Source organism: Pseudophryne corroboree, chromosome 7 (genome assembly GCF_028390025.1).
Source record: "Pseudophryne corroboree isolate aPseCor3 chromosome 7, aPseCor3.hap2, whole genome shotgun sequence".
Lineage (NCBI taxonomy): Eukaryota > Metazoa > Chordata > Amphibia > Anura > Myobatrachidae > Pseudophryne > Pseudophryne corroboree.
The window spans coordinates 37,931,317-37,952,938 of NC_086450.1; the positions used below are offsets into that span (position 1 = coordinate 37,931,317).

A 21,622-nucleotide genomic window follows, 5' to 3' on the forward strand; every position below is an offset into this window, starting at 1 on the left:
GGACAATCACATTTAAGAGAAAAGAGAGAGAGAGAGAGGAGAGAAGAGAGATGATGGCTCACAATAACAATAAAGACAATATGGTTGCGGAGAAACTTACGCACAAAGGGAAACAATCGCATGCGCCTTCTGGATATCCAGCTCCCGATTATCAGTGATGAGAACCGTTGAAGAGAATAGAGAGCTGGCCCAGATCGGCTTGTCCTTTTATACACTACACACAATACAGTACAATGGTCCCTATATTCTTATTGTTCATTGGACACAGGAATTCGTCTTCGCATTATAACAAAAGGTCATAGGTTGATTCATACAGGTGGGCTGTGACTATTTCCAACTGCTCAGGTGGGTGGGAAACTAGGTTTCCCGCCGCATGGATAATAAAGTGCAAATAATAGTAAATGTCCATAAACTTCTTATGTCCATAACTATTCGCACGAGCGATTAATCCGCTTCAAACCAACACCGGAATATTGCTAATTAAATACTCTTCCGATGGATACTAAACACCACTGTATAACCCCTGTCCGACCCTTCGTATCAAACAAAGAGGGATCTCTCTGTCTATGAACATGCTACATTAACTAAACTTTCAGATTCTATCAAAGGGACCATAATCTACAAAATACATTATATGGTTAAAATATGTTACGATTGAGTCGCACGCTAGGCGTGCATAAACTCTACCGTAAATGCGCATACCGTGCGCCTGCGGGTGCACGCAACGGCGAGTATGCGCACGCACGGCAGGGCTCATGAACGTGCAGCAGGCACTCGCATGAGGTGCAAATATGGCAGTGTGTATCACGATATTTTTCTGACTTTGACAGAAGGTTCACAATTTGATAATTACTCACACAGGGATGTAGAAACAGCGAGCTGCTGCACTTCCACCTCATCGTCCGATGAATCCTGTAAGAGATCCGGCCTGAAGTAGGAACCAATCCCCGACGCAAGTCCGCTGCTGGTCCGTGGCACCTCTGTTTGCAAAAGAAAAAAAAATAAAGTTAATAAACTATACAAAAATGGCGACCCCCCCCCTCCCCCCCCAAAAAAACCCAAAAAACAAAAACCTTCTCCATCTGATGGTGCCGCTGCTCCAGGAGCTTCACTTGTCCTCAATTCTGGAGACCTTTCAAGGATATGGCTGGATACGTCTGCACGGCTGTCTTCAAACCCAAGAAAAGTCTCGTCCGTTAACCCTGTTGACTTAAACAGTTCGGGTGATGGGTCCACAAGGGTAGTGTCTTGTTGAGGCTCTTCAGTCACAGTCCCAGAGCTCCTGGAGAGATGACGAGCTGGTGCTGGCCTGCGCGCAGGAGATGTAGTTTGGCGCCCAGCTGGTGGTGTGGTCGCCGACGGTGTCTGACGCGCAGGTGACATTCTGCGCGCTGATGGCTGGTGCGCAGGTGATGGTCTGCGCGCTGACGATGTCTGGCGCGCAGGTGACTTTCTGCGCGCTGCTGATGCTTGCTGCGCAGGTGATGGTCCGCACGCTGCTGCCGATGCCTGCTGCGCAGGTGATGGTCCGCGCACTGGCGATGTCCTGCGCGCAGGTGATGTCATCTGGGCAGGCGTGTCTGGGGAAAAAGAACAAACACATTAGCAAAAAAAAAAAAAAAAGATTTAGTACAGCTCATCTGAATGTATTCTTACCATCAGGCCTCCTTTTGGACTGCTTGTCTCCCGCCGTCTTCCGTCTTCTGGGTGGTTCTTCCTCCTCGGGAAACTAGCAGGATGGTTGGAGTCCACACCTCCGCGAACTCCTTAGACCATGACAGGTTTCATGCGCCTTTTAATAACGTTCTCCCAGGGTAGCCACTTCAGATTGAGAGCCGGACCACCTCCCGTAGCTGTCTCATGTCGGCGCTGAATCCCCATCTTCTTCTTGGTCTGACTGCGGCAATCACTGTACCGCTTCATGCAGTTTCTGGTGCTCCGGCGGTTTCCAGATACTGCAGTGGCTTGTCTCGCGATGGCATCCCAGATGTTTCGCTTGGTCTTAGCTGCTGTGGTCTGTGCCCTTGGTCCATACAGAACGTTGTAGGACCTGTCGACGCCATCCACTATGGCACAGTTTTCCGCCTCAGTGTATCTGGGTCCACTCGGCTTCTACTGTCCTGCGTCTTCACCAGAGGCTTCCTCCTCCGACTGATCCTCTGGCTGGCTTCTTGTCTTTAGGGATAAAAAAAAACATGCAATTAATATGATCGGTATGTACCTGTGAGTGTGTCGGTATCCCTGGCAGTGCGCAAAGATACCTGTAGGTGTGCATGGCAGTGCGCAAACTAGGGTGTGTCAAGTTGGATGCTATTGTGTCTGCAGGTGTTGTCAGTATTTACCTTTCTAGGCATTTTCTTTTTTTTTTGCTTCTCCCTTTGGTCCCTTGACGACCGCGGCTGGTCACTGCATGCCTGGTCGGTTGTATCCTCCTCCTGGGTCGGCTCCCACTCCTCATTGCTGTGCAGGGAAAATTCTTCTGAGGGGTGGGGGGAAGGGGGGGATTGGGGCCGCTTGTCCCTGGACATCTCTGTTGTAAAAAGAAAAATTATTTTTACAAATTTAACACACATTACATAATTATATGCAACCACACGTCATGCTGCTGGGACCCCAGTGCTCAAGAAGGACCAAACACCCAATTTTTTTTTTTTTTAAATTAAAAAAGACCTCAGCCAAACAAGCCAAACCCCCCGTACAAGCATCCCTGCACATGCTGGAGGTCAACCAGTGCTAAAATAGGAGCAAAAAAAGTAAAAACATGTTTTGGAAACAAACGACAGCACATGTCGACCACATGGATGATACCGACACGCTCTAAAATCACCCCAAACAAGCCAAAAAGCATCCCTGCACATGCTGGAGGTCAACCAGTGCCAAAGTAGGAGCAAAAAAACATGTTTGGCAAACAAACGACAGCACATGTCGACCACATGGATGATACCAACACGCTCAAAGTCACCCCAAACAAGCCAAAAAGTACCTCCAGCATGTGCAGGGATGCACCAGTGCTAAAATAGGAGCAAAAAAACATGTTTTGGAAACAAACGACAGCACATGTCGACCACATGGATGATACCGACACGCTCTAAAATCACACCAAACAAGCCAAAAAGCATCCCTGCACATGCTGGAGGTCAAACAGTGCTAAAGTAGGAGCAAAAAATCGTGTTTGGCAAACAACCGACAGCACATGTCGACCACATGGATGATACCGACACGCTCTAAAATCACCCAAACAAGCCAAAAAACATTCCTGCACATGCTGGAGGTACACCAATGCAAAAGCATGACCCAAAAAACATTTTATGGAGAAAAAAAAAGTGAAAAACTACCCCCAAACACAAAACTCCCCAAAAAACATGCAGCAATACAAGCAGGACCTGCAGCAATCCAAACAGGAGCTATATACACATACCTGCACACATATACATACCCCAAACACCCCAAAGCAACGCCACATGTACACCTCATGGCACCCCCCCACTACACAAACACATACATGCAACGCCAGACCACATGTGGTACTTACCTACAAATGTAGAAATCACTCCAAAAACGACTCTCCTCCGGGGTAACAGGTATCCTCCTGTCCGTCCTGGATTAAAGCCTGCTGGGTGTACAAACGATACCACAGCAAAAAACAACCAATTTGCTAGCTCTGCAGCTCCTCCACTCCACTCTGCAGGTTCACAAAATGGCTGCTGAGCACGCAGCAAACAAGCCCTATATAAGGCTCCAAACGGCGGGAAGTCGAATCCAGGACGCCCACTACTCGACGATTGGTCCGTTATTCGACAAGGGGAGTGTCGAATCCATTATGAATTGAATATGTCGAATTCATGGTCCCGGGCGGAGGGTTTCGGCTGTCGAGTAGTGTCGAATTCTAAAATGGTCGAAAAAAAGGCGCAATTCGTCCGGAATTGCATATACCTATATATGTATGGATTATATCAATTTATTTTCTTTAAAGTTCTTACATTACTAGCTGTTCTCTACAAATTATTTATTTTTCCAAGTATTAAAAATTAATGCACTAGAGCACAGGTTCTCAAACTCGGTCCTCAGGACCCCACACAGTGCATGTATTGCAGGTCTCCTCACAGAATCACAAGTGAAATAATTAGCTCCACCTGTAGGCCTTTTAAAATGTGTCAGTGAGTAATTAATACACCTGTGCACTTGCTGGGTTACCTGCAAAACATGCACTGTGTGGGGTCCTGAGGACCGAGTTTGAGAACCTCTGCACTAGAGTCTTGCACTACTGGGAGGGTTAGGGTTAGGCTGCTGGACTGGATGGTTAGGCACTAGGGAGGGTTAAGGTTAGGTTGAGGGAGGCGGGATTAGCGTTAGACACTAGGTGAGGGTTAGGTTAAGGGTTAGGCTGTGGGAGGGTTAGGTTGAGGTAGGCAGAGGACAGGGTTAGGCACTATGGGGAGGATTAGGTAGAGGGAGGCTGGGGTTAGGCACTAGTAGGAGGGTAAGGGCCCTACACACTTAGTGACATCGATGATAGATATGAATGATAGGGTTCAAAAATGGACAATAAATCATTCATATCGTTCAGTGTGTATGCATCGGCGATGAACAATGCTCGTCCCAGCAGTCGTTCATCGTTGGTCAAGCTAATTTGGACGATATAGATGTAATGTACTGTCATATCGTCTAAATCGGCCATAGATATCATCAAGTGCATATGCAAAAATCGTTGGTGAAAAATCGGCCACCGATAATATCGTTGGTTGTCAAAATCGCCAAGTGTGAGGGCCCTTTACGGTTAGGTTGCTGGACTGGAAGGTTAGTGTTGGGCACTAGGGAGGATTAAGGTTAGGGTGAGGAAGTGGGGCTTAGGGTAAGGCCCTTGTGGGAAAGTTAGGGTTTTGTTGCTGGACTGGAGGGTTAGGGTTAGGCACTAGGGAGGGTTAGGTTGAGGGTAGCGGGGGTAAGGGTTAGACACTAGGGGAAAGTTTAGGGTTAGGTTGAGGGATGCGGGGGGTTGGGTTAGGCCCTAGAGGAGGTTAGGGTTAGGTTGTGGGAGGCGGGGGTTTGGGTTAGGCACTAGAGGAGGTTAGGGTTAGGTTGTGGGAGGCGGGGGTTTGGGTTAGGCACTAGAGGAGGTTAGGGTTAGGTTGTGGGAGGCGGGGGTTTGGGTTAGGCACTAGAGGAGGTTAGGGTTAGGTTGTGGGAGGCGGGGGTTTGGGTTAGGCACTAGGGGGAGAGTTCGGTTTAGGCTGTAGGAGGGGGAGTTTAGGGTTAGGGGTTAGCATTACTCACTAATGACAGCTGGAAGTCTATATCAATTGACAGCAGGACCAAGCAGACACCACAGGAGTCGCCGAAGCTCCACTCCCAGGTAAGTAGCTGCACCGGGACACACTGTTTTGTTGACATTTTAATCATGTTGACATTTCGTCTGTGTCAACATCATGAATGTCAATATTATGGCCATGACAACATTCTCATGTTAACAGTATAAATGTCGACAAAATATTTATACCCAAGATCCATGAAAGTACCATGAAAATGAGAAATAGGGTATTTAACTATTTACCTGTCTATTCTCTGCTCAATAAAATCGTTGCGATTACATCAGTAAAGAATGCGCTGGACCCATATGGTAATGTGTTACAGGAATCAAAACCATTGTTCCCCATAGTTCTCCGCAGGCGACAAGTCGGCAGTGCATTATGGGAGAGGCGCTGAAGGTTACCCATTTATGCACTACTCATTAATTTTCAGTGCTGTCATAGCATCTTGTTACATGTACGCCTTTTCTACCCATTTACTTGTTACACTTGCATTATTTCCTTAAACACTGAGATGATAAAAGCACTTTATATGCTGTTTAATTGCTATAGATGCTTTTCTATCAAGCCTGTTGTGGCATCTCTTCATCTAATGGCCTTCATTCAATTCACTGAGTATAATGTCGTGTTTGCTTTCATGAGGATGAAAGGTGGAGAATGGCAAATAAATACAACTAATGCGATTAGCCCTTGTGAATGGGATTTCCACCCACATCTTCCGTAGCTGTCAAGTCTCGATGCTTCTATACAAATATCACATCAGTATTTGACCCAAGTTATAGAACACAATGTTGTGTATCACTAGCTATATTTTATCATTTTGTCTAAGCGACACTGTAAGTTGTGCGCATTATGAAGCAAGCTAACACTGTAGCATCAGCAGCAGAGATTCAGGGAACTAAAGATAGCAGGGGGATTTATTATTATTATTCCACTTAATTTAATGGCACCAAAAGTGGTCTGCAGCGCCGTGCAAAGGCAATAATAAGGCAGAACAGGGTACAACAGAACATTACAGTAGCCACCAGGACACAAGTAACAGCACCACAGCTCTCAGTACACAATACAGCTGGTAAGCAGTGGTGGGGACCCAAGGTGGGGACATGTCATCATCAATAGCAATGGTGACACTGGTAATTTAAGAGCCGGCGGAAGGGCTGAGCGGCTACAAGTGGGAAGAGTTCCAGAAGACTCCCAGCTGTCATTTTTCAAACACCTTCTAGCAGTATGCTGTGCACAGTACTATAAGTTATGGTGCTAGACACGCTCTATGTGCCACTAGACATGCCCCTTAGGCTGGACACACCCTCTCGAGGACACATCGCAAGTCGTTGACCTGCAGTCAGCTCCCTGAAATGATTTAGCAAAAGTATGCAGAAATGACATACTGACATCAGTAAGTACAGTAAAAGGGCTGTGCAATGCTCACTATACAGTGCATCCGGAAAGTATTCACAGCGCTTCACTTTTTCCACATTTTGTTATATTACAGCCTTATTCCAAAATGGAATGAATTCATTTTCCCCCCTCAAAATTCTACACACAATCCCCCATAATGACAACGTGAAAAAAGTTTTTTGAGATTTTTGCACATTTATTACTAATAAAAAACTAAGAAATCACATGTATATAAGTATTCACAGTCTTTGCTCAGTACTTTGTTGATGCACCTTTGGCAGCAATTACAGCCTCAAGTCTTTTTGAATATGATGCCACAAGCTTAGCACACCTATCTTTGGCCAGTTTCGCCCATTCCTCTTTGCAGCACCTCTCAAGCTCCATTAAGTTGGGTGGGAAGCGTCGGTGCACAGCCATTTTCAGATCTCTCCAGAGATGTTCAATCGGATTCAAGTCTGGGCTCTGTCTGGGCCACTCAAGGACATTCACAGAGTTGTCCTGAAGCCATTCCTTTGATATCTTGGCTGTGTGCTTGCCGTCGTTGTCCTGCTGAAAGATGAACCGTCGTCCCAGTTTGAGGTCAAGAGTGCTCTGAAGCAGGTTTCATCCAGGATGCCTCTGTACATTGCTGCATTCATCTTTCCCTCTATCCTGACTTGTCTCCCAGTTCCTGCCACTGAAAAACATCCTCACAGCATGATGCTGCCCCACCATGCTTCACTGTAGGGATGGTATTGGCCTGGTGATGAGCGGTGCCTGGTTTCCTCCAAACATGACACCTGGCATTCACGCCAAAAAGTAAAATCTTTGTCTCATCAGACCAAAGAATTTTGTTTCTCATGGACTGAGAGTCCTTCAGATGCATATTTGCAAATGCCAGGTGGGCTGCCGTGTGCTTTTTACTACGTAGTGGCTTCCGTCATGCCACTCTACTATACAGGCCTGATCGGTGGATTGCTGTAGAGATGGTTGTCCTTCTGGAAGGTTCTGCTCTCTCCACAGAGGAATGCTATAGCTCTGTCAGAGTGAGGATCGGGTTCTTGTTCACCTCCCTGACTTGGGCCCTTCTCCCCTGATCACTCAATTTAGACGGCCGGCCAGCTCTAGGAAGAGTCCTTGTGGTTCTGGACTTCTTCCATTTACGGATGATGGAGGCCACAGTGCTCTTTGGACCTTCAAAGCAGCAGATATTTTTCTAAACCCTTCCCCAAATTTGTGCCTCGAGACAATCCTGCCTCGGAAGTCTACAGACGATTCCTTTAACATCATGCTTGGTTTGTGCTCAGACATGCACTGTCAAGTGTGGGACCTTATATAGACAGGTGTGTGTCTTTCCAAATCATGTCCAATCAACTGAATTTACCACAGGTGGACTCCAATTAAGCTGTAAGAACATCTCATGGATGATCAGTGGAAACAGGATGCACCTGAGCTCAATTTTGAGCTTCATGGCAAAGGCTGTGAATACTAGTGATGAGCGGGTTCGGTTTCTCGGAAACCGAACCCCCCCGAACTTCACCCATTTTACACGGGTCCGAGGCAGGTTCGAACCTTCCCGCCTTGCTCGGCTAACCCGAGCGCGCCCGAACGTCATCATCCCGCTGTCGGATTCTCGCGAGATTCGGATTCTATATAAGCAGCCGCGCGTCGCCGCCATTTTCACTCGTGCATTGGAGATGATAGGGAGAGGACGTGGCTGACGTCCTCTCCGTTTATTGTTGAACTTGATTGCTTTATTGCTTAATTGTGGGGAGGACTGGGGAGCAGCTGTTAGGAGGAGTACAGTGCAGAGTTTTGCTGATCAGTGACCACCAGTTTTATCCGTTCTCTCCCTGAAAAAAACGCTCCATATCTGTGCTCAGTGTGCTGCATATATCTGTGCTCACACTGCTTAATTGTGGTGACTGGGGAGCAGCTGTATTATATAGCAGGTACAGTGCAGAGTTTTGCTGACAGTGACCACCAGTATACGTTGTCTGCCTGAAAAACACTCCTTATCTGTGCTCAGTGTGCTGCTTTATTGTGGGGACTGGGGACCACCAGTATAATATTATATAGGAGGAGTACAGTGCAGAGTTTTGCTGACCAGTGACCACCAGTATATAATATATAGCATTACGGTACAGTAGGCCACTGCTGTACCTACCTCTGTGTCGTCATTAAGTATACTATCCATCTACATTCTATACCTGTGGTGCATTTTAGTTTTGCAGTTTGCTGACACAGTGACCACCAGTATACTATATATAGCAGTACAATACGGAGGGCCACTGCTGTGCCTACCTCTGTGTCGTCATTAAGTATACTATCCATCTACATTCTATACCTGTGGTGCATTTTAGTTTTGCAGTTTGCTGACACAGTGACCACCAGTATACTATATATAGCAGTACGATACGGAAGGCAACTGCTGTACCTACCTCTGTGTCGTCATTAAGTATACTATCCATCTACATTCTATACCTGTGGTGCATTTCAGTTGTGCAGTTTGCTGACACAGTGACCACCAGTATATATAGCAGTACGATACGGAAGGCCACTGCTGTGCCTACCTCTGTGTCGTCATTAAGTATACTATCCATCTACATTCTATACCTGTGGTGCATTTTAGTTTTGCAGTTTGCTGACACAGTGACCACCAGTATACTATATATAGCAGTACGATACGGAAGGCCACTGCTGTGCCTACCTCTGTGTCGTCATTAAGTATACTATCCATCTACATTCTATACCTGTGGTGCATTTTAGTTTTGCAGTTTGCTGACACAGTGACCACCAGTATACTATATAGAGCAGTACGATACGGAAGGCCACTGCTGTGCCTACCTCTGTGTCGTCATTAAGTATACTATCCATCTACATTCTATACCTGTGGTGCATTTTAGTTTTGCAGTTTGCTGACACAGTGACCACCAGTATACTATATATAGCAGTACGATACGGAAGGCCACTGCTGTGCCTACCTCTGTGTCGTCATTAAGTATACTATCCTTCTACATTCTATACCTGTGGTGCATTTTAGTTTTGCAGTTTGCTGACACAGTGACCACCAGTATACTATATAGAGCAGTACGATACGGAAGGCCACTGCTGTGCCTACCTCTGTGTCGTCATTAAGTATACTATCCATCTACATTCTATACCTGTGGTGCATTTTAGTTTTGCAGTTTGCTGGCACAGTGACCACCAGTATACTATATATAGCAGTACGATACGGAAGGCCACTGCTGTGCCTACCTCTGTGTCGTCATTAAGTATACTATACATCTACATTCTATACCTGTGGTGCATTTTAGTTTTGCAGTTTGCTGACACAGTGACCACCAGTATACTATATATAGCAGTACGATACGGAAGGCCACTGCTGTGCCTACCTCTGTGTCATCATTAAGTATACTATCCATCTACATTCTATACCTGTGGTGCATTTTAGTTGTGCGCAGTATATATAGTAGTAGGCCATTGCTATTGATACTGGCATATAATTCCACACATTAAAAAATGGAGAACAAAAATGTGGAGGGTAAAATAGGGAAAGATCAAGATCCACTTCCACCTCGTGCTGAAGCTGCTGCCACTAGTCATGGCTGAGACGATGAAATGCCATCAACGTCGTCTGCCAAGGCCGATGCCCAATGTCATAGTAGAGAGCATGTAAAATCCAAAAAACAAAAGTTCAGTAAAATGACCCAAAAATCTAAATTGAAAGCATCTGAGGAGAAGCGTAAACTTGCCAATATGCCATTTACGACACGGAGTGGCAAGGAACGGCTGAGGCCCTGGCCTATGTTCATGGCTAGTGGTTCAGCTTCACATGAGGATGGAAGCACTCATCCTCTCGCTAGAAAAATGAAAAGACTTAAGCTGGCAAAAGCACAGCAAAGAACTGTGCGTTCTTCTAAATCACAAATCCCCAAGGAGAGTCCAATTGTGTCGGTTGCGATGCCTGACCTTCCCAACACTGGACGGGAAGAGCTTGCGCCTTCCACCATTTGCACGCCCCCTGCAAGTGCTGGAAGGAGCACCCGCAGTCCAGTTCCTGATAGTCAAATTAAAGATGTCAGTGTTGAAGTACACCAGGATGAGGATATGGGTGTTGCTGGCGCTGGGGAGGAAATTGACAAGGAGGATTCTGATGGTGAGGTGGTTTGTTTAAGTCAGGCACCCGGGGAGACACCTGTTGTCCGTGGGACGAATATGGCCATTGACATGCCTGGTCAAAATACAAAAAAAAATCACCTCTTCGGTGTGGAATTATTTCAACATAAATGCGGACAACAGGTGTCAAGCCGTGTGTTGCCTTTGTCAAGCTGTAATAAGTAGGGGTAAGGACGTTAACCACCTCGGAACATCCTCCCTTATACGTCACCTGCAGCGCATTCATCATAAGTCAGTGACAAGTTCAAAAACTTTGGATGACAGCGGAAGCAGTCCACTGACCACTAAATCCCTTCCTCTTGTAACCAAGCTCCTGCAAACCACACCACCAACTCCCTCAGTGTCAATTTCCTCCTTACCCAGGAAAGCCAATAGTCCTGCAGGCCATGTCACTGGCAATTCTGACGAGTCCTCTCCTGCCTGGGATTCCTCCGATGCATCCTTGAGTGTAACGCCTACTGCTGCTGGCGCTGCTGTTGTTGCTGCTGGGAGTCGACCGTCATCCCAGAGGGGAAGTCGGAAGACCACTTGTACTACTTCCAGTAAGCAATTGACTGTCCAACAGTCCTTTGCGAGGAAGATGAAATATCACAGCAGTCATCCTGCTGCAAAGCAGATAACTCAGGCCTTGGCAGCCTGGGCGGTGAGAAACGTGGTTCCGGTATCCATCGTTAATTCAGAGGCAACTATAGACTTGATTGAGGTACTGTGTCCCCGGTACCAAATACCATCTAGGTTCCATTTCTCTAGGCAGGCGATACCGAAAATGTACACAGACCTCAGAAAAAGAGTCACCAGTGTCCTAAAAAATGCAGTTGTACCCAATGTCCACTTAACCACGGACATGTGGACAAGTGGAGCAGGGCAGACTCAGGACTATATGACTGTGACAGCCCACTGGGTAGATGTATTGCCTCCCGCAGCAAGAACAGCAGCGGCGGCACCAGTAGCAGCATCTCGCAAACGCCAACTCGTTCCAAGGCAGGCTACGCTTTGTATCACCGCTTTCCATAAGAGGCACACAGCTGACAACCTCTTACGGGAACTGAGGAAGATCATCGCAGACTGGCTTACCCCAATTGGACTCTCCTGGGGATTTGTGACATCGGACAACGCCAGCAATATTGTGCGTGCATTACATCTGGGCAAATTCCAGCACGTCCCATGTTTTGCACATACATTGAATTTGGTGGTGCAGAATTATTTAAAAAACGACAGGGGCGTGCAAGAGATGCTGTCGGTGGCCCGAAGAATTGCGGGCCACTTTCGGCATTCAGGCACCGCGTACAGAAGACTGGAGCACCACCAAACATTCCTGAACCTGTCCTGCCATTATCTGAAGCAAGAGGTGGTAACAAGGTGGAATTCAACCCTCTATATGCTTCAGAGGATGGAGGAGCAGCAAAAGGCCATTCAAGCCTATACATCTGCCCACGATATAGGCAAAGGAGGGGGAATGCACCTGACTCAAGCGCAGTGGAGAATGATTTCAACGTTGTGCAAGGTTCTGCAACCCTTTGAACTTGCCACACGTGAAGTCAGTTCAGACACTGCCAGCCTGAGTCAGGTCATTCCCCTCATCAGGCTTTTGCAGAAGAAGCTGGAGACATTGAAGGAGGAGCTAAAACAGAGCGATTCCGCTAGGCATGTGGGACTTGTGGATGGAGCTCTTAATTCGCTTAACCAGGATTCACGGGTGGTCATTCTGTTGAAATCAGAGCACTACATTTTGGCCACCGTGCTCGATCCTAGATTTAAAACCTACGTTGTATCTCTCTTTCCGGCAGACACAAGTCTGCAGAGGTTCAAAGACCTGCTGGTGAGAAAATTGTCAAGTCAAGCGGAACGTGACCCGTCAACATCTCCTCCTTCACATTCTCCCGCAACTGGGGGTGCAAGGAAAAGGCTAAGAATTCCGAGCCCACCCGCTGGCGGTGATGCAGGGCAGTCTGGAGCAAGTGCTGACATCTGGTCCGGACTGAAGGACCTGCCAACGATTACTGACATGTCGTCTACTGTCACTGCATATGATTCTGTCACCATTGAAAGAATGGTGGAGGATTATATGAGTGACCGCATCCAAGTAGGCACGTCAGACAGTCCGTACGTATACTGGCAGGAAAAAGAGGCAATTTGGAGGCCCTTGCACAAACTGGCTTTATTCTACCTAAGTTGCCCTCCCTCCAGTGTGTACTCCGAAAGAGTGTTTAGTGAAGCCGCTCACCTTGTCAGCAATCGGCGTACAAGGTTACTTCCAGAAAATGTGGAGAAGATGATGTTCATCAAAATGAATTATAATCAATTCCTCCGTGGAGACATTCACCAGCAGCAATTGCCTCCAGAAAGTACACGGGGACCTGAGATGGTGGATTCCAGTGGGGACGAATTAATAATCTGTGAGGAGGGGGATGTACACAGTGAAAGGGGTGAGGAAACGGAGGATGATGATGAGGTGGACATCTTGCCTATGTAGAGCCAGTTTGTGCAAGGAGAGATTGATTGCTTCTTTTTTGGTGGAGGCCCAAACCAACCAGTAATTTCAGTCACAGTCGTGTGGCAGACCCTGTCACTGAAATGATGGGTTCGTTAAAGTGTGCATGTCCTGTTTATACAACATAAGGGTGGGTGGGAGGGCCCAAGGACAATTCCATCTTGCACCTCTTTTTTCTTTCATTTTTCTTTGCCATCATGTGCTGTTTGGGGACTATTTTTTTGAAGTGCCATCCTGCCTGACACTGCAGTGCCACTCCTAGATGGGCCAGGTGTTTGTGTCGGCCACTTGTGTCGCTTAGCTTAGTCACACAGCGACCTTGGTGCGCCTCTGTTTTTCTTTGCATCATGTGCTGTTTGGGGACAATTTTTTTGAAGTGCCTTCCTGCCTGACACTGCAGTGCCACTCCTAGATGGGCCAGGTGTTTGTGTCGGCCACTTGTGTCGCTTAGCTTAGCCATCTTGGGACCTTGGTGCACCTCTGTTTTTCTTTGCATCATGTGCTGTTTGGGGACTATTTTTTTGAAGTGCCATCCTGCCTGACACTGCAGTGCCACTCCTAGATGGGCCAGGTGTTTGTGTCGGCCACTTGTGTCGCTTAGCTTAGTCACACAGCAACCTTGGTGCGCCTCTTTTTTTCTTTGCATCATGTGCTGTTTGGGGACAATTTTTTTGAAGTGCCATCCTGCCTGACACTGCAGTGCCACTCCTAGATGGGCCAGGTGTTTGTGTCGGCCACTTGTGTCGCTTAGCTTAGTCACACAGCGACCTTGGTGCGCCTCTTTTTTTCTTTGCATCATGTGCTGTTTGGGGAAAAAATTTTTGAAGTGCCATCCTGCCTGACACTGCAGTGCCACTCCTAGATGGGCCAGGTGTTTGTGTCGGCCACTTGTGTTGCTTAGCTTAGTCACACAGCGACCTTGGTGCGCCTCTTTTTTTCTTTGCATCATGTGCTGTTTGGGGACAATTTTTTTGAAGTGCCATCCTGCCTGACACTGCAGTGCCACTCCTAGATGGGCCAGGTGTTTGTGTCGGCCACTTGTGTCGCTTAGCTTAGCCATCCAGCGACCTCGGTGCAAATTGTAGGACTAAAAATAATACTGTGAGGTGTGAGGTGTTCAGAATAGACTGGAAATGAGTGGAAATGATGGTAATTGAGGTTAATAATACTATGGGATCAAAATGACCCCCAAATTCTATGATTTAAGCTGTTTTTTAGGGTTTTTTGAAAAAAACACCCGAATCCAAAACACATCCGAATCCGACAAAAATTTTTCGGTAACGTTTTGCCAAAACGCGTCCGAATCCAAAACACGGCCGCGGAACCGAATACAAAACCAAAACACAAAACCCGAAAAATGTCCGGTGCACATGAATACGTATGTACATGTGATTTCTTAGCTTTTTATTTTTAATAAATGGGCAAAAATCACAAAAAAAAACTTTTTTCAAGTTGTCATTATGAAGTATTGTGTGTAGAATTTTGAGGGGGAAAAAATGAATTTATTCCACTTTGGAATAAAGCTGTAACATAACAAAATGTGGAAAAAGTGAAGCGCTGTGAATACTTTCACTGTAGGTCCTTTATAAACATTATGGTGCATTGTAGGATTATGATAGCAAAATTTTGGTTTACCACAGGCAAGCTTGCATATATTTTAATATGTTCCTGGTACTTGATCCATTAGAGGTTGGTGAATATTTCTTATATAGACACAATTTGTCAGGGTATATTTAAACTAGAGATGAGAGGGTTCGGTTCTCAGAGAACTTCACGTCACGAGCCCGGATCCGAGTCAGGCTCGGGTTTTCCCGCCTGACTCGGAAACTAGAACGAGGCAAAACGTCATCATCCCGCTGTCGGATTCTCGCAGGGTTTGGATACCATATAAGGAGCCACGCGTCCCGCCATTTTCACTCCGCCATTGTAGAGTGTAGAGACTGAGAGTGGATGTGTCTCCGTCCTCAGTGTGCGTGTCTTGTGCTGCATCTGTCCAGTCACAGAGGTTGTGTCCTCTGCTGCTGCCATATGTCCAGTGCTGCTGCATAAGTCTCTTACAGTGTTGCTGTGTTGTGCTGCATCAGTTCAGTGGTGGTATAATGTGCTGCATCAGTCCAGTCACAGTGGTGGTGTCCTCTGCTGCCATATGTCCAGTGCTGCTGTATAAATCCAGTCCAGTGGTGGTGTCTTGTGCTGCATCAGTCCAGTGGTGGTGTCTTGTGCTGCATCAGTCCAGTCCAGTGGTGGTGTCCTCTTGCTGCCATATGTCCAGTGCTGCTGTATAAATCCAGTCCAGTGGTGGTATAATGTGCTGCATCAGTCCAGTCACAGTGGTGGTGTCCTCTGCTGCCATATGTCCAGTGCTGCTGTATAAGTCCAGTCCATTGCAGTGGTGCTGTGTTGTCATGCATCAGTCCAGTGGTGGTGTCCCTGTGCTGCCGTATATGCCCAGTGGTACTGCCGTATATGTCCAGTGATCCTGTCGTATATGACCAGCAGTACTGCCGTATAAATCCAGTGATCCTGACGTATAATTCCAGTGATCCTGCCGTATAATTCCAGTGATCCTGCCGTATAAGTCCAGTGATCCTGCCATATATGTCCATTGATACTGCCGTATATGTCCAGCGGTACTGCCGTATATGTCCAGCAGTACTGCCGTATAAATCCAGTTATCCTGCCGTATAAGTCCAGTGATCCTGCCGTATAATTACAGTGGTACAGGTGTATAAGTCCAGTCCAGTGATCCTGCCGTATAATTACAGTGGTACTGGCGTATAAGTCCAGTGATACTGCCGTATATGTCCATTGATACTGCTGTATATGTCCAGCGGTACTGCCGTATAAGTCCAGTGATCCTGCCGTATAATTCCAGTGATCCTGCCGTATAATTCCAGTGATCCTGCCGTATAATTCCAGTGGTACTGCCATATAATTTCAGTGATACTGCCGTATATATTTATACCCTGTTGCAAAGCGGATTACTGAGGCCATAACAACTATGCTGGTGTTAGACGTGCGTCCGATAACTGCCATTAGTGCAGTGGGACTGCAGTGCCAACCCTAGATGGGCCAGGTGTTTGTGCTGCACACTTGTGTCGCTTGCTTAGTCATACAGCTACCTCATTGCCCTCTTTTACTTCTTGGCATGATGTGCTGTTTGAATACTATTTTTTTTTAAGTGCCATCCTGTCTGACACTGTAATGCCACTCCTAGATGGGCCAATTGTTTATGTTGCTTAGCTTAGTCATACAGCTACATCATTGCACCTCTTTTTCATCTTTCCATGATGTGCTGTTTGGGGCCTTTTTTTTTTAAATCTGCCCTCCTGTCTGACACTACAGTGCCACTCCTAGATGGGCCAATTGTTTGTGTCGCTTAGCTCAGTCATACAGCTATCTCATTGCACCTCTTTTACATATTTGCATGATGTGCTGTTTGGGGCCTTTTTTATATCTGCCCTCCTGTCTGACACTGCAGTGCCACTCCTAGATGGGCCAATTGTTTGTGTCACTTAGCTTAGTCATACAGCTACCTCATTGCACCTCTTTTTCTTCTTTGCATGATGTGCTGTTTGGGGTCTAGTTTTTTTAAGTGCCATCCTGACTGCCACTGCAGTGCCACTCCTAGATGGACTAGGTGTTTGTGCCGCACACTTGTGTCGCTTAGCTTAGTCATACAGCAACCTTGGTGCACCTCTTTTTCATCTTTGCATCATGTGCTGTTTGGGAAATGTTTTTTTAAAGTGCCATCCTGTCTGACACTGCCGTATAAGTCCAGGGGTACTGCTGTATTAGTCCAGGGGTACTACCGTATAAGTCCACCAATTGCAGAATTTTTTACAAATGACAGGTGCGTGCAGGAGATGCTGTCAGTGGACTGAAAAATTGCAGGCCACTTTCGACATTCAGCCACTGCATGCCACTACTAGATGGGCCAGGTGGTTGTGTCGCTTAGCTTAGTCATACAGCAACCTCAGTGCACTTCTTTTTCTTCTTTGCATCATGTGCTGTTTGGGGACTAGTTTTTTAAAGTGCCATCCTGTCTGATACTGCAGTGCCACTCCTAGAAGGGCCAATTGTTTGTGTCACTTGGCTTAGTCACACAGTTACCTCATTGCACCTCTTTTACATCTTTTGCATGATGTGCTGTTTGGGGCCTTTTTTTATAGCTGCCATCCTGTCTGCCATTGCAGTGTCACTCCGAGAAGGGCCAGGTTTTTGTGCCGCACACTTGTGTCGCTTAACTTAGTCATACAGCTACCTCATTGCACCTCTTTTTCTTCTTTGCATGATGTGCTGTTTGGGGCCTAGGTTTTTTAAGTGCCATCCTGTTTGCAACTGCAGTGCCACTCCTAGATGGGCCTGGTGATTGTGCTGCACACTTGTGTCGCTTAGCTTAGTCATACAGCCACCTCGGTGCAACCTTTTGGCCTAAAAACAATATTGTGAGGTGTGAGGTGTTCAGAATAGGCTGGAAATGAGTGGAAATGAATGTTATTGAGGTTAACAATACCGTAGGAGAAAAATTACCCCCAAATTCTGTGATTTTAGCTGTTTTTATGTTTTAAAAAAAGATCATCCAGATCCAAAACCAAAACCAAAGCACGAAAGGGTGGTTTTCGCAAAACCAAGCCAAAACAAAAACACGAGCGGGGAATTAGAACCGAAACCAAAACACAAAACACGAAAAGTGCCCGCCGCACATCTCTAATTTAAACACTGTCCCGCACAGTCAGTTCTGTTCCTGTCTCCTGCTAAATCTCAATGCTCTTTTCATATTCTTTGGCCTCTGCCATACCCAATTGGATGCCATTCCGTGACTCATCACTTTCATAGCAAATATGCTTCCTGACGGATTTCTGCTACACTGGCATATCTTGTGTTAATATAATAATCTCATATATCTATATGCCCCCATGTCTAATTGCCCCAGCCCCCCCCCCCCACCCACCCACCCAAAGCTAAATCCAGCCCTGCTTGAAATGCTGATTATACTGCAGCATCCAACCCATCGTCACCCCTTGCCTTATTGGCAAAGAGAAAAACTGTGTAATGAGATCTGATTGGCAAATATTTCAGTAAAGGCAAATAGCTAAAAATGGACATAGCACAGAAGAGCAGGTTGAACGGTTCTCTTGCTTTTTATTATTTACATAATATTTTAATAATGTGACAGCAGCATTTACAATACATTCCTATCGAACTGTGCAGCATAAACTTGCAAATTATTCTTACTGTTGCTGGAACACAGAACAATCCAGGGCTTGCCCTGCCAAAGGTACGCGGGACGCCTATTAGATCTCTGAAATCCTTGTTGTCGTTACAGGGCAGTGTGTTAAGCTATAATAAAATTTAAGAAGATAATAGCAATAATTCCATTCTCAGATCCACCTTCAACACCTTCAAAGTGATAAGACATGTTTTTTACTTACATCAGGTAATGTGTGTTCTTCAATTGTTAAGGCTGAAAGGAATGCAGAGGGGATCAATGGGAGGGGGATCGTGTCCCCAATACAGAAGGAAGCGTGGTGACCCAGTATTAAATCTATCTGATGTTGTACTTGTTTCCATGGAAACGTATTAGGATGTCACACTTTGGTCTGCTTTGCATTGAGGTGAAGGCCATCTAAAAGATAAAATAAGTAGATGAGTGGGAGAAATATGAAAGCATGTTAAAGGTAAATAAAGTAATTTGAATGTATAATCAGAAGTTAATCTTAACATGGCAGACTCGTTAAAGGCCTTGGGTTCTTCTAAAGAGTTTGTCTTATTAATACGTCCATCTAAGTGCTCACCTGTTGGCATTGAAAGGAAAACAGAATTCTCTCTTTTCTGTTTGCTTTTATGTCATTCTCTTTTGGTACTAAGTAGGTGACCGTGATAGTGTCAGTGATCAAAGCACACAGACCATTCTTCCAGACAAAAGCAGAATACTAAGCTTTGCTCACTGGCAGATGTATATCTCTCACACCTACAGTAGTTCCCCAGCACGGCGCCAGATGAGCAGAGCGGAACACCGAAACTGGCATTATCATACAAGCATTGCAGTGCGCTCTATACAAACTCAGGGGTTTATGGGGGGTATTCAATTAAGTGCCATTTTTTTCAACCAGTCGACACAGGGGTTTTTTTTTTTTAAATAATGTTTTTTATTAAGTTCCAAATAACAAGAACCAAGAATATTAGTGCTCTTACAAAATTGTCCAAAAAAGAACAGAATTGAGTAATCAACAGAAATTTACATAATACAATAACATTAGAACAGAGTGCTCAATTCGTCAAGCGAGTACTCCTAATCTTGGCAGCAAACAAAAAACAAAACGGAAACTAAAATGAAAAAACATCAAATAGTACAAATAGGAAGAAAAGAGGAGAAAGTACAGCGCAGCAACACAGGAGGGAAACAAAAAACAAAGATAAATCTCTACAATATTTGTGTTCACGGGAGCAGCATAACCAGGTACTGGTACATAGGGGTAGAAGAGGGATAACAGTTACAATATGGTAGTATCAGATTGTGGGGAGTTTAAAAGTGACAAATCTGTGGAATCATTGATAAACATGGTATGACCCTGCCGTTCAGGAAAATCCCTCCATTTCATCCAATTCCTTTGAACTGAGAGAGGCGATATAAAGTACACACCTCCTGCTGTTTCAAATAAGAAATGCTTGTGGGTATTATTAATGATAGTTTGGATGGCGGGTATAGACTGCGATTTCCACAGCTGTCCGATTGCCACCTTAGTGGATATTAAGATGTGACCAGCAACATATCTATCACAGTTCAGTAAGGCATATGTTGAACAGTGAAATAAGGCAAACACAGGGTCCAATGGCACCTCCACACCCATCACCTCCCGCAGAAGAGAGAACACTTCCATCCACAGCGGCCCTAAGAGCGGGCACTCCCAGAAAATATGTAAAATATTGCCCACATGTCCACAATTTCTGCAACAAAGTTGGGATGTCGAGAGCCACATACTATGAAGCCACTGTGGAGTGACGTACGCCCTATGACATAATTTATAAAACATTTCGGAATGTTGGAGACATTTAGAAATCTTAAAACACATTAAGGAGATAGTGTCCCACTACTCCTCTTGGAGAACTATAGAGAGGTCTTTTTCCCATTTGAGCTGTGAGGGAGTCTTACCCGTTTTAGTCAGAAGGACAATATACTAATACCATCTAGATATCTCGCCCCTACGTCCAGGGGAGGACAATCTAGAATACAAAGGAGCAGGGAGGGGAATGGGACCTCTAAACCCACCTGGACAGGAATAAAGCCAATGACGTATTTGTAAGTATTTAAAGAAATCGTGTTTCGGTATATCAAAGTGGGATTGCATGCGAGAAAAAGGTACTAAACCCCTTCCGAGCAGAGATCCTTCAAATTCACAATCCCAGCATCTATCCAAGCTTCCAGCATGAGATTGGGAATAATACAGGCAATAGTTCTAACAGACAGATCAGCTGCTGGCAGCAAAATGCAGGGGTCAGACGCTACTACTGAATGCCAAAGCTTTAAAGTACATCTAACCGCTTCCCCAGGGCCCTGCCATTTTGGAACGCCATGGATAGGCAACAAGAAGAGATCCCTTATGTCAATCAATCCCAAAAAGGATCGTTCAATAAGAACCCACGGTTTGGGGTTGTGCGTAACAAACCAGTCCCGGGCCTGGCTGAGTAGACAAGCGGAGTGGTATGCTTCCAAACTAGGTGATAATGTCAAATATTACCTTAAAACATAAAGCTATATACTATTACCGTGGAGCCGCTATGGCCGCTAGACTTATTACACACACTACGGACTAAGGCCCTCATTCCGAGTTGATCGCTCGGTAATTTTCTTCGCATCGCAGTGAAATTCCGCTTAGTACGCATGCGCAATATTCGCACTGCGACTGCGCCAAGTAATTTTACAATGAAGATAGTATTTTTACTCACGGCTTTTTCTTCGCTCTGGCGAACGTAGTGTGATTGACAGGAAATGGGTGTTACTGGGCGGAAACACAGCGTTTTCGGGGCGTGTGGATAAAAACGCTACCGTTTCCGGAAAAAACGCAGGAGTGGCCGGAGAAACGGGGGAGTGTCTGGGCGAACACTGGGTGTGTTTATGACGTCAAACCAGGAACGACAAGCACTGAACTGAACGCAGATGCCGAGTAAGTCTGAAGCTACTCTGAAACTGCTAAGTAGTTTGTAATCGCAATATTGCGAATACATCGGTCGCAATTTTAAGAAGCTAAGATACACTCCCAGTAGG

At 45.8% G+C, this 21,622-nt stretch overlaps 1 long non-coding RNA gene across 1 annotated transcript in view; it reads right to left on the reverse strand.

The window, feature by feature from the left end:
- LOC134943329 (uncharacterized) overlaps positions 1-21,622 on the reverse strand; it is a 361,042-nt gene that overhangs the window by 125,443 nt on the left and 213,977 nt on the right. Inside the window, exons 3-4 of the long non-coding RNA XR_010181473.1 lie at positions 18,789-18,982; positions 18,592-18,696 (exon numbers count right to left, since the gene is read on the reverse strand). This is a non-coding gene — a long non-coding RNA (uncharacterized LOC134943329). The remainder of the gene's footprint in view (positions 1-18,591; positions 18,697-18,788; positions 18,983-21,622) is intronic.